Here is a 12,059-nt window from a genome sequence, read left to right as displayed (position 1 = left end):
GCTTTTTTGTATTGAGGTGATGTTCACGTGACATAAAATTAATCATTTAAAATCATATAATTCATTGGCATTTAGTACATTTACAATGTTGTCCAACCATTACCTCCATCTAGTTTCAGAACATTTTCTTTACCTCAAAAGGAAACTCCATACCCGTTAAGCATTCACTCCCCTTTCTGTCCTTCCCCCAGCTCCTGGCAACCATTAATATGATTTCTGTCTCTCTGGATTTACCCTCAGTAAGTTTTAAGAGTACGAAAGTGTCTGAGACCAAATAGTTTGAGAACCACTGGCTTAGTGGTTCAAACTCCAGCTCTGCTTTTATTAGCTGTGATGCCTTGGTCAAATTGCCTAACTTCTAGGAGTCTAATTTCCCTGACCCCTAAAATGGAGATAATTATTGTAGCATTTTCATGAGGCTATTGTGAGAATTAAACGGAACAATGCATGTAAAGTTCCTGGAGCATAGAAAATACTCAATAAATGGGAGTTCTTATCAACCCTTGGCAGGAAACACTGATTCCATTTCCATACACTCTGTCTCTAGATGTGACTGGAAATGTCTCGAGAACAAGAGCCAGGTCTTATTCACCTCATTGCCACTTGTTTACCAGCCGCGAGACTTTGGTGAGTAACTCTACCTTTCTGAGCCTTGCTTTCTTCATCCATAAAAAGGAGCTAATTATAATACCCATTCTACAGAGTAGTTATGAGAATCAATGTAGGAGTGAATGCTTATAACATTCTCAGCACATAGGAGGCACTCAATGGCAGGTAGTCATTTGGGGGTTTGCAATGATGACAATGACATTGGCAAAAATGCTGACACCACCTCTTGGCTTTTACACCCTGGGTGCAGCTCAGGAGCCATCACTGCAGCCTGGCCCTTCCTCTAGGCTGTGTGAGTGATGGGCCCATAATCCTTTCTTCCCAGGAGATGGCAAGATCATGTCAGCACAGTCTCCCCTGTGCTTTAAGGGGTCTTTGTCTTTGCTTGGCTGCTCTCTGTGCACAGGCTGTTTGGTCTTTGGAAGAGAAAATACGCTTATACTAAGTGTTCCTGCTAGAGCTATGTGTCAGGTCCAGCCCCAGAGAACACTCCAGTCCCCTAGTTCTGCGCTCAGCTGGATTTAAGGGCACTTTAATAACTGGCTGGTGGAAGTTCCCAAGATACCCTGGAAAGGCCCTAGGGAGTCAAACTTGAGAGGAGCTCTTATACCTGCCTGGTAGCTCCCCATGGCCACCCCCTACACAACTGCTTTGCAAAGGAAAGAAATGTGCTCTGATACTGGAGTCCATTCTGATAATGTGGGGCTCCCTGGGGGTAAATCTGTCTCCCCTGCCATCAGCATGTGGATCCAGGCCTGGCAGGCCTTCGCTGCCACGTTTAACACTCCCCTGACACGGCTGTGAAATCTGAATTCTTGTCAAAGTCATTTTGAGGGTGGTGAGCTGAGTAAGGCTGGCCCTCTCAGCCATGTATCCAAAGGACAGGTAGGGTGGTGGAGTGGAGAGAAGAAGAGACTTGGATCAACCCTGCTGAGGAATGGAGACATACCTCCATGAGCCTCAGTTTTACCACTTGAGGAATGAGAAGGTTGGACTAGTTCTGGGTTCTTGGATTTTAGTCAGCATTAGTCAGGGAGCAATGGCCACTGAATATTCACTTTCCTGGACTCTTGAGGAGAGTCTTCCTGACTCACTTTGCCCTGGAGAGGCTTCTTCTGGGCCCGAGGACCTGAATGAAACAGGCAAGGGGTAATTCTACCCTGGGTGGGTGACATAAGTCATCACATAACACAAAGAAAGCTGCTGGCCCCAAGGTTCACCCAACTGGGAAGGAAGTATCTTCCTGCTCTGTGCACAGAAAGAATATCCATGGAGGCAGTGAGCCAAAGGTGGATTGGTATATCTGGTGATGGAGGAGGGCAGCAGGTGACGGTGGGGTGGGAAACTAGGAATACACCTCAGTCAGGGCCTGGGGCAGTTTATTGCATGGCCTTCGGGACCTCTAGAAAGTTAGCTTGGGGATAATATGGACTGGGTACCCACCATACTTCATGCTTCATGTGCAGTGTGCTCTGATTGTCTGTGGTTTTCAGCAGACAATGAGACCTCTGGGTTTGCAAATTCAGGAGTGAAAGGGTCAGGTCTTTATGGTGAGTTCTGACATGGTTTTAACTGTCCTCTGCTCCACAGTATACCTCCAGGACACTCTCTTTGCTCCCATCTCTAGCCCAAGCAGCCCCTCCATACTCTCCTTAATAAAAGAGAAATTAGTAGGCGTTTAAACAAGAGTGACAGCCCTGGGAATACAGTGCTGCAAGACCTAAGTGGTGATGAAAACTACTGTTGAAGGCTGAATAATGGCCCCAAGCTAGAACCTGTAAATGTGACTTTCTACGGAAAGAGCATCTTTGCAGAGGTGATTAAGTTAAGGATCTTGAGATGGGGAGATTAATCTAGATTATCTGGATGAGGCGAAATGCAATCCCATGTATCCTTTAAAGGGGGAGGCAGAAAAAGTCCTGACATAGACACACAGAGGAGAAGGCAATGTGACCCTGGAGGTGGAGATTGGAGTGATGTGGCCACAAGACAAGAAATGCTAGAAGCCTTAAAAGCTGGGAGAGGTAAAGAACAGATTCTCCCTTGGAGCCTCTGGAGGGAGTGCAGCCCTGCTGATACATTGATTTTGGCCAAGTGATGTGAATTTTTGACTTCTGGCATTGAGAACTGTGATAGAACAAATTTCTGTTGTTTTAAACCACCCAGTTTGTGATAATTTGCTACAGCAACCACAGGAAATACAACTATAAAGCTCTATTAAGGAGCATTAAGGAAGACCTGGATAAATGGAGATACATGCCTTGTTCTTAGATATGAAGACTCGATACTGAAAATATATCCATTTTCTGTAAATTGATCCATACATCCAATAAAATCTCAATACAAATTCTAAGAGGATTTTTGGAACTGGATAAAACTATTTAAAAGATCATCTAGAAGAATAAGCACATGGCGAGAATATTCAGAGAGAAGAGCCATAAGGAAAAACTCTCCCTACCAGATAGAGAAGCAGAAAGTTCTTCACAGGAAAAAACAGATCAATTGATTAGAGCAATAAGTCCAAAAATATACCCAAGTATATATGCAGGTTTAGTGTATGATAAAGGTGATATTTCAAGTCAGTGTTGAAAGGATGGATTGTTCCATAAGTGGTGATGGCTATTTAGAAATGACTATTTATTTAGAAAACTATAGGATGAGATCACTACTTACACTAAAATAAATTACAGCTGTGTCAAAGATTTAAATATTAAATATAAAACCATAGAAGTACAAGAAGAACACATGGAGTGTTTCTCATATAAGTCACAATGCTGGGTTTGGGAAGGTTTTTCCGAACGTGATATGAAACCTTGAAGTCCCGGAGAAAAAGGTTATCAATTTGGCTGCATGTAAATAAAAACCTTATAGGTGGAAAAATGCCATAAACAAGATTATATATATAATATCTCACTGTGAGGAAAAATGTTCATAACAGATATGACACACTCTTTACCGCCCTGTCTACAATGAGCTCTTACAAATCCGTAAGGAAAAGAGCGAATATCCCATCACCTGGGATCTGATTTCAAGCAGGAAAATCCAGTTCCTTCTTACTACTCCATAAGGAGCAGAACATCTGGTTGTCTCAGTATGCTTCTAGATCCAGAGTGCAGCTGGCCTGTGGCTTCATTCTTGCTTAGCAGGTGTGTTTATGTTCCACTTTTGGTCCACTGAGATATTCATTTTTTAGTGTTGCTATGCCTTTTAAATGGTCTCTTTACAGTGTATTCTTGCATGTTTTGATGGGGGTATCTCAAAGTGTAAACTTAAAAGCCATCTTAACTAGTGGTCCACCCTGGTTTAGCTCTCAGGAGTCCTTCACTAGTGTTGTTCAGACTCTGCACTGATTTACAAAAACGCAGCCTGTATTAGTTTCTCGGGGCTGGATGCCACAAGCCGGGTGGCTTAAAACAGAAATTTATTCTCTCATATTTCCGGAGGCTATAAGTCTGAAACTGAGGTGTTGGCAGGGCAGTGTTCTTTTTGAAGGCTCTAGAAGAGGATCTTTCCTTGTCTCCTCCTAGCTTCTGGTGGTTGCTGGCAATCCTTGATGTTCCAAGCTCTGACTCCATCTCGTGTGGCTTTCTCCCTGTATCTGTGTCTCTGTTTTCTCTTCTTAGAAGGACATCAGTTATTGGAATAGGGCCCACCCTAATCCAGTATGAATTCATTTTAACCTAACTAATTACATTTGTAAAGACCCTATTTGCAAATAAGTTCACATTTACAGGTTTAGGGCAGGTGTGAATTTTGGGGGGACATTTTTCAACTCAGTATACTAGGCTATGGGCTTTGTGGCAAGACCTGTTCCTGACTGAGGCAAGGAGATAACTGGCTCACCTCCAGATTCCCAGCTCTAGCTGAGGCCATTTGGCTCCCCCATTAGGTGCTGTATTCAAAGGTCAGACTGGATTAAGGAATATGAAGCCATCTTTCAACCTTGCTTCAGTCAGAACGTTGGAGTTCATTATCCTTCTAACAGTGGATCGGTAACATAATTCCAGGTACAAAGGAGGGCAAATGATTTCTGCCATCCCTAATACTTGTACCATAATGCTCCTGAGCCTTGAGCAAAGTACTCAGGTCCAGAAAGACAAGCTCAGTTCTTTCAAGAGGTAGCCTGGGAATTCACAGTTGGCAAAGGAAGTCCAGCAGTACCTTGTTTATCTAGCATCACCGGACTCTTTGTTCCTACGATAAATGATCTCAAGTGGCTGAACCTCTTGCATTTGAACCTGCTTTGTGCAGTACTGCTGTCTCCTCCCTCTGTGTCAGTGGCCATTTCTGATGTCTGTCAGCCTCATTTCTAGTACCTCTGGTCCTCTCTTTTTAATGTACTGCTTCTATGTGCTACAGGCTGAGAAACTCGGCAGCAGGGCTTGTTAGACATATGGGCGTAAGAGACACAGACTGCATGCAAACCCTCTGGTGAAGAAAGAGCAGGAGACAGGACTATTTCAGCTCTTCAGAGGCCTTTTTGAAGGTGATGACTTTCTGATTCTATTAGGTCACCCAGCTAAGTGACCTTGGAATATCTGAAATGTCACTGCACTATGTACACCCTACTCTTGGAAATCTGCAGGATTCATGGACTTTAAATTTGGAACCAGGTATCATTTGTGCTGTGGGAGGCCTGGAAAGGTCAGAGTGCGGAGGCTGAGGCCAGCCCACAGCTGGGGTGCTTCCTGCTGCTCCATCTTCCTTATTCCTGTCCTACTCAGCGGTTTCCTCCCAGATGCCTGGGGCAGAGTGAGGGCTCCAGGCACTGGATCCCAGGCACCAGAGCAGGCAAGTTCTAGAGCACCCCACAGCCAGACCAAGGTTCTAGTCCCTACTCTGAACACTTACTAGCTTTATGACTTGGGAGAAATTACTTAACTTCTCTGGTTTTGATTTGAACACCTATAAAATGAGGATGATCATAACATCTACCTTGCATGGATGCTTTCTGGGTATTAAGATCAAGTGGTAGAAGCATTTAGCATGTTGTAGGCACTCAGCGGTAGCCTAGCATTCATATTATTGCATGCTAATCTTTTTAAAAAAATTATTTTATCGTGGTGAGAACACTTATAATGAGATCTACTCTCGTAACAAATGTTGAAGTGTACATAGATTATTGTTGACTCTGGGAGCAGCGTTGTACAGCAGATCTCTAGAGCTTACTCATCTTGCTTAACTGAAACTTTGTGCCCCTTGATTAGCAACTCCCCACTTCCCCCTCCCCCAGCTCCTGGCCACCACCATTCCACTCTTCGATTCTATGAATTTGACTATTTTCGATACTTCATATAAAGTGGAATCGTGCAGTATTTGTCTTTCCGTGACTGGCTTCTTCCACTTAGCATGGCGTCCTCAAGGTTCACCCATGTTGTAGTATATTGCAGAATTCCCTTCTTTTTAAAGACTGAACAGTATTCTGTTATACGTACATACCACATTTTCTTTATCCATTCATTTGTTGATGGACATTTAGTCTGTTTCCACCTTTTGGCTATTGTGAATAGTGCTGCAACGAACATAGAATGCTAACATCTCTTTGACATCTTGGTTTCAATATTTTTGGATAAATGCCCAGAAGTAGGATTGCTGGATCATATGGTAGTTCTATTTTTAATTTCTTGAAAAACCTCCATACCGCTTTCCATAGCAGCTGCATCATTTTGCATTCCCACAAATAGTGTGCAAGGCTTCCAATTTCGTCACATCCTCGCCAACACTTGTCTTTAGTTTTCTTGAGAAAAGCCATTTTAACAGATGTGCGGTAATATCTCATTGTAGTTTTGATTTGCATTTCCCTGATGATTAGCGATGTTGAGCCTTTTTTCATATACCTGTTGGCCATTTGTATGTCTTCTTTGGAAAAATGTCCATTCAGGTCCTTAGCCCATTTTTTTAAAATTGAGGTTATGACAGTTTACAACACTGTGAAATTTCAGTTGTACATTATTTGTCAGTCACCATATAGGTGTGCCCCTTCACCCTTTGTGCCCACCCCTCACCCTCCTTCCCCTTGGTAACCACTAAATAGTTCTCTTTGTCCATGTGTTTGTTTATCTTCCACATACGAATGAAATCATGCAGTGCTTGTCTTTCTCTGCCTGGCTTATTTCACCTTAGCTCATTTTTTTAATTGAGTTATTAGGGGTTTTTTTTTGCTATTGAGTTGTAGGAGTTTCTTATATATTGTGGAGATTAACCCCATATCAGATATATAGTTTGCAAATACTTTCTCCCCTTCGGTAGTCTTTGCACTGTGTAGGTTGTTTCCCTGCTGTGTACAAGTTTTTTAGTTTGATGTAGTGCCATTCGCTTATTTTTGATTTTGTTGCCTTTGCTTTTGGTGTCATGTCCACGAAATCATTGCCAAGACCAAGGAAGCTTTTCCCCTATGTTATCTTCTAGAAGTTTTACAGCTTCAGGTTAAGTATTTAATCCATTTAGAGTTGATTTTTGTGTTTAGTGTAAGATATGCATGAGTTTCATTCTTTTTTATGTGGATATCCAATTTTCCCAACATCATTTGTTGGAGTGACTATCCTTTCCCCATTGGGCATTCTTGGCACCCATGTTGAAGATCAGTTGACTGTATATCTGTGGATTTATTTCTGGGCTCTCTACTCTATTCCACTTGTCTATGTTCCTGTCTTTATGCCAGTACCATACTGTTTGATTACCGTAGCTTTGTATTATACTTTGAAATCAGGAAATGCGATGCCTCCAGCTTTGTTCTTTCTCAGGATTGGTTCAGCTATGTGGGCTTTTTGTGTTCCATGTGAATTGTATAATTGTTTTTGCCATTTCTGTAAAAAATGCCATTAGGATTTTGATAGGGATGGCATTCAATCTGTAGATTGCTTTGGGTAGTATGGACATGATAACAATATAAGTTTTCTAATACATGAACAGGGGATGTCTTTCTATCTGTGTCTTCTTTAATTTCTTTCAATGTTTTGTAATTTTAAGTACACAAGTCTTACACTTCCTTAGTTAAGCTTATTCCTAAATATTTTATTCTTTTTGGTGCTATTATAAATGGGACAGTTTTTCTAATTGTTTTTCAGATAGTCTGTTGTTAGTGTATAGAAATGCAACTAATTTTTGTATGTTGATTTTGTATCCAGTAACTTTACTGAATTTATTTATTAGTTTTTTATGGAGTCCTTAGGGTTTTCTATATATAAGATTATGTCATCTGCAAACAGGGACACTCTTGCTTCTTCCTTTTCTATTTGGATGCCTTTTATTTCTTTTTGTTGCCTAATTACTCTGGCTAGGACTTCCAGAACTATGTTGAATAGAAGTGGAGAGAGTGGGCATTCTTGTGTTGTTCCTGATCTTAGAGGAAAAGCTTTCAGTTTTCCACCACTGAGTTTAATGTTTTAGCTGTGGGATTTTCATATATAGTCTTTATTATGTTAAAATGCTTTTCTTCTATTCCAAGTTTATTGAGAGTTTTATCATGAAAGGGTGTTGAATTTTTTCACAAGCTTTTTCTGCATCTATTGAGATGATCATCTGATTTTTATCCTTTATTCTGTTAAAGTAGTATATTACATTAATTGATTTGCATAGTTGCACCATCCTTACATCTCAGGAATAAATCTCACTTGGTCATGGTGTATGATCCCTTTAATGTGCTGTTGGATTCAGCTTGCTAGTATTTTGTTGATGATTTTTGTATCTATATTCATCAGGTATATTAATTGGCCTGTAGTTTTCTTTTCTTATGATGTCTTTGTCTGGCTTTGGTGTCAGGATAATATCGCCCTCATAAATGAGTTTGGAATGTTCCCTCCTCTTCAATTTATTGGAAGAGTTTGAGAAGGAGTGGCATTAATTCTTCTTTAAATGGGAGAATTTACCACTGAAGCCATCTGCTCCTGAGTTTTTGTTTGTTGGGGGTTTTAAATCACTGATTCAATCTCCATACTAGTTACAAGTTTGTTCAGACTTTGTTTCTTCATGATTTAGTCTTGATAGGTTGTATTTTTCTAAGAATTTATTTATTTGTTCTAGGTTATCCAGTTTGTTGGCATTTAATTGTTCATAGTAGTCTCTTATGATCCTTTTTAGTTCTGTGACATCAGTTGTAACATCTCTTCTTCCATTTCTGATTGTATTTATTTGTCTTCTCTCTTGCTTTCTTAGTTGGTCTAGCTAAAGGTTTGTCAATTTCATTTATCTTTAGTAACAAAACCCCAAACTTCTTGTGTTGTTGATTTTTTTTTCCATTTTCTATTTCATTTATTTCTGCTCTAATCTTTATTATTTCCTTTCTTCTGCTAACTTTAGGCTTAGGTTGTTTTTCTTTTTATAGCTCCTTGAGATGTAAAGTTAAGTTGTTTATTTGAGATCTTTCTTTCTTTCTTTTTTTTTGGTGAGGAACATTGGCCCCTAGCTGACAACTGTTGCCAATCTTCCCCTTTTTGCTTGAGGAAGATTATTTCTGAGCTAACATCTGTGCCCATCTTCCTCTATTTTGTATGTGGGATGCCACCACAGCATGTCTTCATGAGTGATGTTTAGGTCTGTGCCTGGGATCCTAACCTGCAAACCCCGGGCCACCGAAGCAGAGTGTGTGAAGTTAACCACTACAACACTGGGCCAGCCGCTGAGATCTTTCTTTTTTAACATAGGAGTTTATTGCTATGAACTTCCTTCTTAGTAGTGCTTTTATTGCACCCCATAAGTTTTGGTATATTGTGTTTTTGTTTTCATTTTTCTTGAGGAAATTTCCAATTTCTATCTGATTTCTTCTTTGACCCAATGCTTATTCAAGAGTGTACTGTTTACTTTCTTCCACATATTTGTGAATTTTCGAGTTTTCTTTCTGCTATTGATTTCTAGTTTATCTCCATTGTGGTCAGAAGAGATATGTGATATGATTTCAATCTTCTTAAATTTGTTAAGACTTGTTTTGTGACCTAGCATGTGATCTATCCTTGAGAAAGATGCATGTGCGCTTAAGAAGAATGTTTATTCTGTTGCTGTTGGGTGGAACGTGTTATATACATTAGGTCCATTTGGTCTATAGTATTGCTTGAGGTCTCTGTTTCCTTATTTATCTTCTGTCTGAATGTCTATCTTCTTTCTATCTATTATTGAAAGTGGGGTACCAATGTCTCTTACTATTATTGTATTGTTCTCTATTTCTCCCTTCAGTTATGTCAATGTTTGCTTTCCATATTTAGGTGTTCTGATGTGGGTACATACATATTTATAATTGTTATACGTTTTTGGCAGATTGACCCTTTTATCATCATATAATGTCCTTCTTTGTCTCTTATGACAGTTTTAACTTGAAGTCTATTTTGTCTGATATAAGTATAGACACTCCTGCTCCCTTTGGTTACCATTTGCATGGAATATCTTCTTCCATCCTTTCACTTTCAGCCGAAGTATGTCTTTAAATCTAAAATGAGTGTCTTGTAGACTGCATATAGTTGGGTCTTAATTTTCTTATCCATCTTGCCACTCCATGTCTTTTGATTGTGGAGTTTAATACTTTTACATTTAATGTAATTATTGATAGCGAAGGATTCACTATCACCATTTTGTTAATTGTTTTCTGTTAGTCTTGTAGTCCTATTGACTGTCTTTTCCTCTCTTGCTGTCTTCCTTTGTGTTTTGTTGAAGTTTTGCATTTATATGTTTTGATTCCTTTCCTTTATCTTTTGTGTAATTTCTATAGGTATTTCTTTTGTGGGGCTTACATAAAATATCTTATAGTTACACCAGTCTATTTTAAGTGATAACAAGTTAAGTTCAATCACATATGAAAACTCTACACTTTAATTTCTCCCTGCCCACACTTTAGGTTATTGTTGCCACAATTTACATCTATAGTCATGTGCTGCATAATGACATTTTGGTCAACAATGGACTGCATATACGACTGTGGTCCCATAAGATTAGTCCCAACTAGCCTAAGTGTGTAGCAGGCTATATACTATCTAGGTTTGGGTAAGTACACTCTATGATGTTTGCACAATGATGAAATTAACTAACGACACGTTTCTCAGAATGTATCATCATTGTTAAGTGATGTATGAATGTATTCATATTGTGTATCTTTAAACATATTTTAGTTATAGTTATCTTAATACTTTTGTCTTTTAACTTTTATAGTTGAAAGTGATTGATCTGCCACTAATACAATAATATAGTATTCTGTATTTGTTTATATATTTAACTTTATGAAAATGTTTCATACATTCATATGCTATTTTGTTGCTGTTTAGTACCCTTGCATTTCAACTTGAAGAACTCTCTTCAGCACTTCTTGTAAGGCAGATCTAGTGGTGAGGAACTCCCTCAAGTTTTGTTTGTTTGAGAAAATATCTCTCCTTAATCTTTGAAGGACAGCTTTGCCTGATACAGTATTCTTTGTTGGCAGTTTTTTCCTTCAACATTTTGAAGATATCGTCCCATCCCCCTTGGCCTGCAAGGTTTCTTCTGAAAACGTCTTTACAGTCTTCATGAGAGTTTTCTTATACATGACAAGTCATTTTTCTTTTGATGCTTTCAAAATTCTTTGATTTTTGACAATTTGATTATAATGTGTCTGGTGTGAATTTCCTTTGGTTCATCTTATTTGTTTTCTTTTGGGCTTTTTTGTTTTTTTACTTACTAGATCATCGGTTTATTATAAAAGGACATAACTCAGGGGCTGGCCCCGTGGCCGAGTGGTTAAGTTTGCGCGCTCCACTGCAGGTGGCCCAGTGTTTCATTGGTTCGAATCCTGGGCGCGGACATGGCACTGCTCATCAAACCACGCTGAGGCAGTGTCCCACATGCCACAACTAGAAGGACCCACAACGAAGAACATACAACTATGTACCGGGGGGCTTTGGGGAGAAAAAGGAAAAAATAAAATCTTAAAAGAAAAAAAAGGACATAACTCAGGAACAGCCAGATGGAAGAGCTGCATAGGGCAAGGTATGGGGAAAGGGCACAGAGCTTCCATGCCCTCTCGGAGAGTACCATTCTCCACAAATCTCCACAAGTTCACCATCCTGGAAGCTCCTCTTTTGGGCTTCTTTGATATAGATGTTCATTTTCTTCTCCAGATTTGGGATGTTTTCAGCCATTATTTTTTGAATGAACTTTCTGGTCTTTTCTCTCTTTCTTCTCTTTCTGAATCTCCCATAATGTATATATTGGTCTGCTTTATGATTTCCCATAAGTCCCTTAAGTTTCATCATTATTTTTCAATCTTTTTTCTTATTGTTCCTCTGACTGAATTATTTTCAACGACTTTTGTTTGAGTTCACTGATTCTTCTGCTTGATGTACTCTGCTGTTGAATTCCTCTAGTGAAATTTTCAGTGTAGTTATTTTGTTCTTAAGCTCCATGATTTCTGTTTGGTACTTTTATATATTTTCTGTTTCTTTGTTGAACTTCTCACTTTGTTCATGCATTGTTCCATTGACCTCAGTGCACAT

The 12,059-nt window shown here is 39.5% G+C and overlaps 1 long non-coding RNA gene across 2 annotated transcripts in view; it reads right to left on the bottom strand.

Moving 5' to 3' along the window:
* LOC106834964 (uncharacterized) overlaps positions 1–12,059 on the bottom strand; it is a 145,364-nt gene that overhangs the window by 53,810 nt on the left and 79,495 nt on the right. The gene's annotated exons all lie outside the window — the stretch shown is intronic.

The sequence above is a fragment of the Equus asinus genome, chromosome X (assembly GCF_041296235.1).
Source record: "Equus asinus isolate D_3611 breed Donkey chromosome X, EquAss-T2T_v2, whole genome shotgun sequence".
NCBI classification, from domain to species: Eukaryota; Metazoa; Chordata; class Mammalia; order Perissodactyla; family Equidae; genus Equus; species Equus asinus.
The sequence above is the reverse complement of the archived record's forward strand: the minus strand, read 5'-3'. Positions and strand labels throughout refer to the sequence as shown.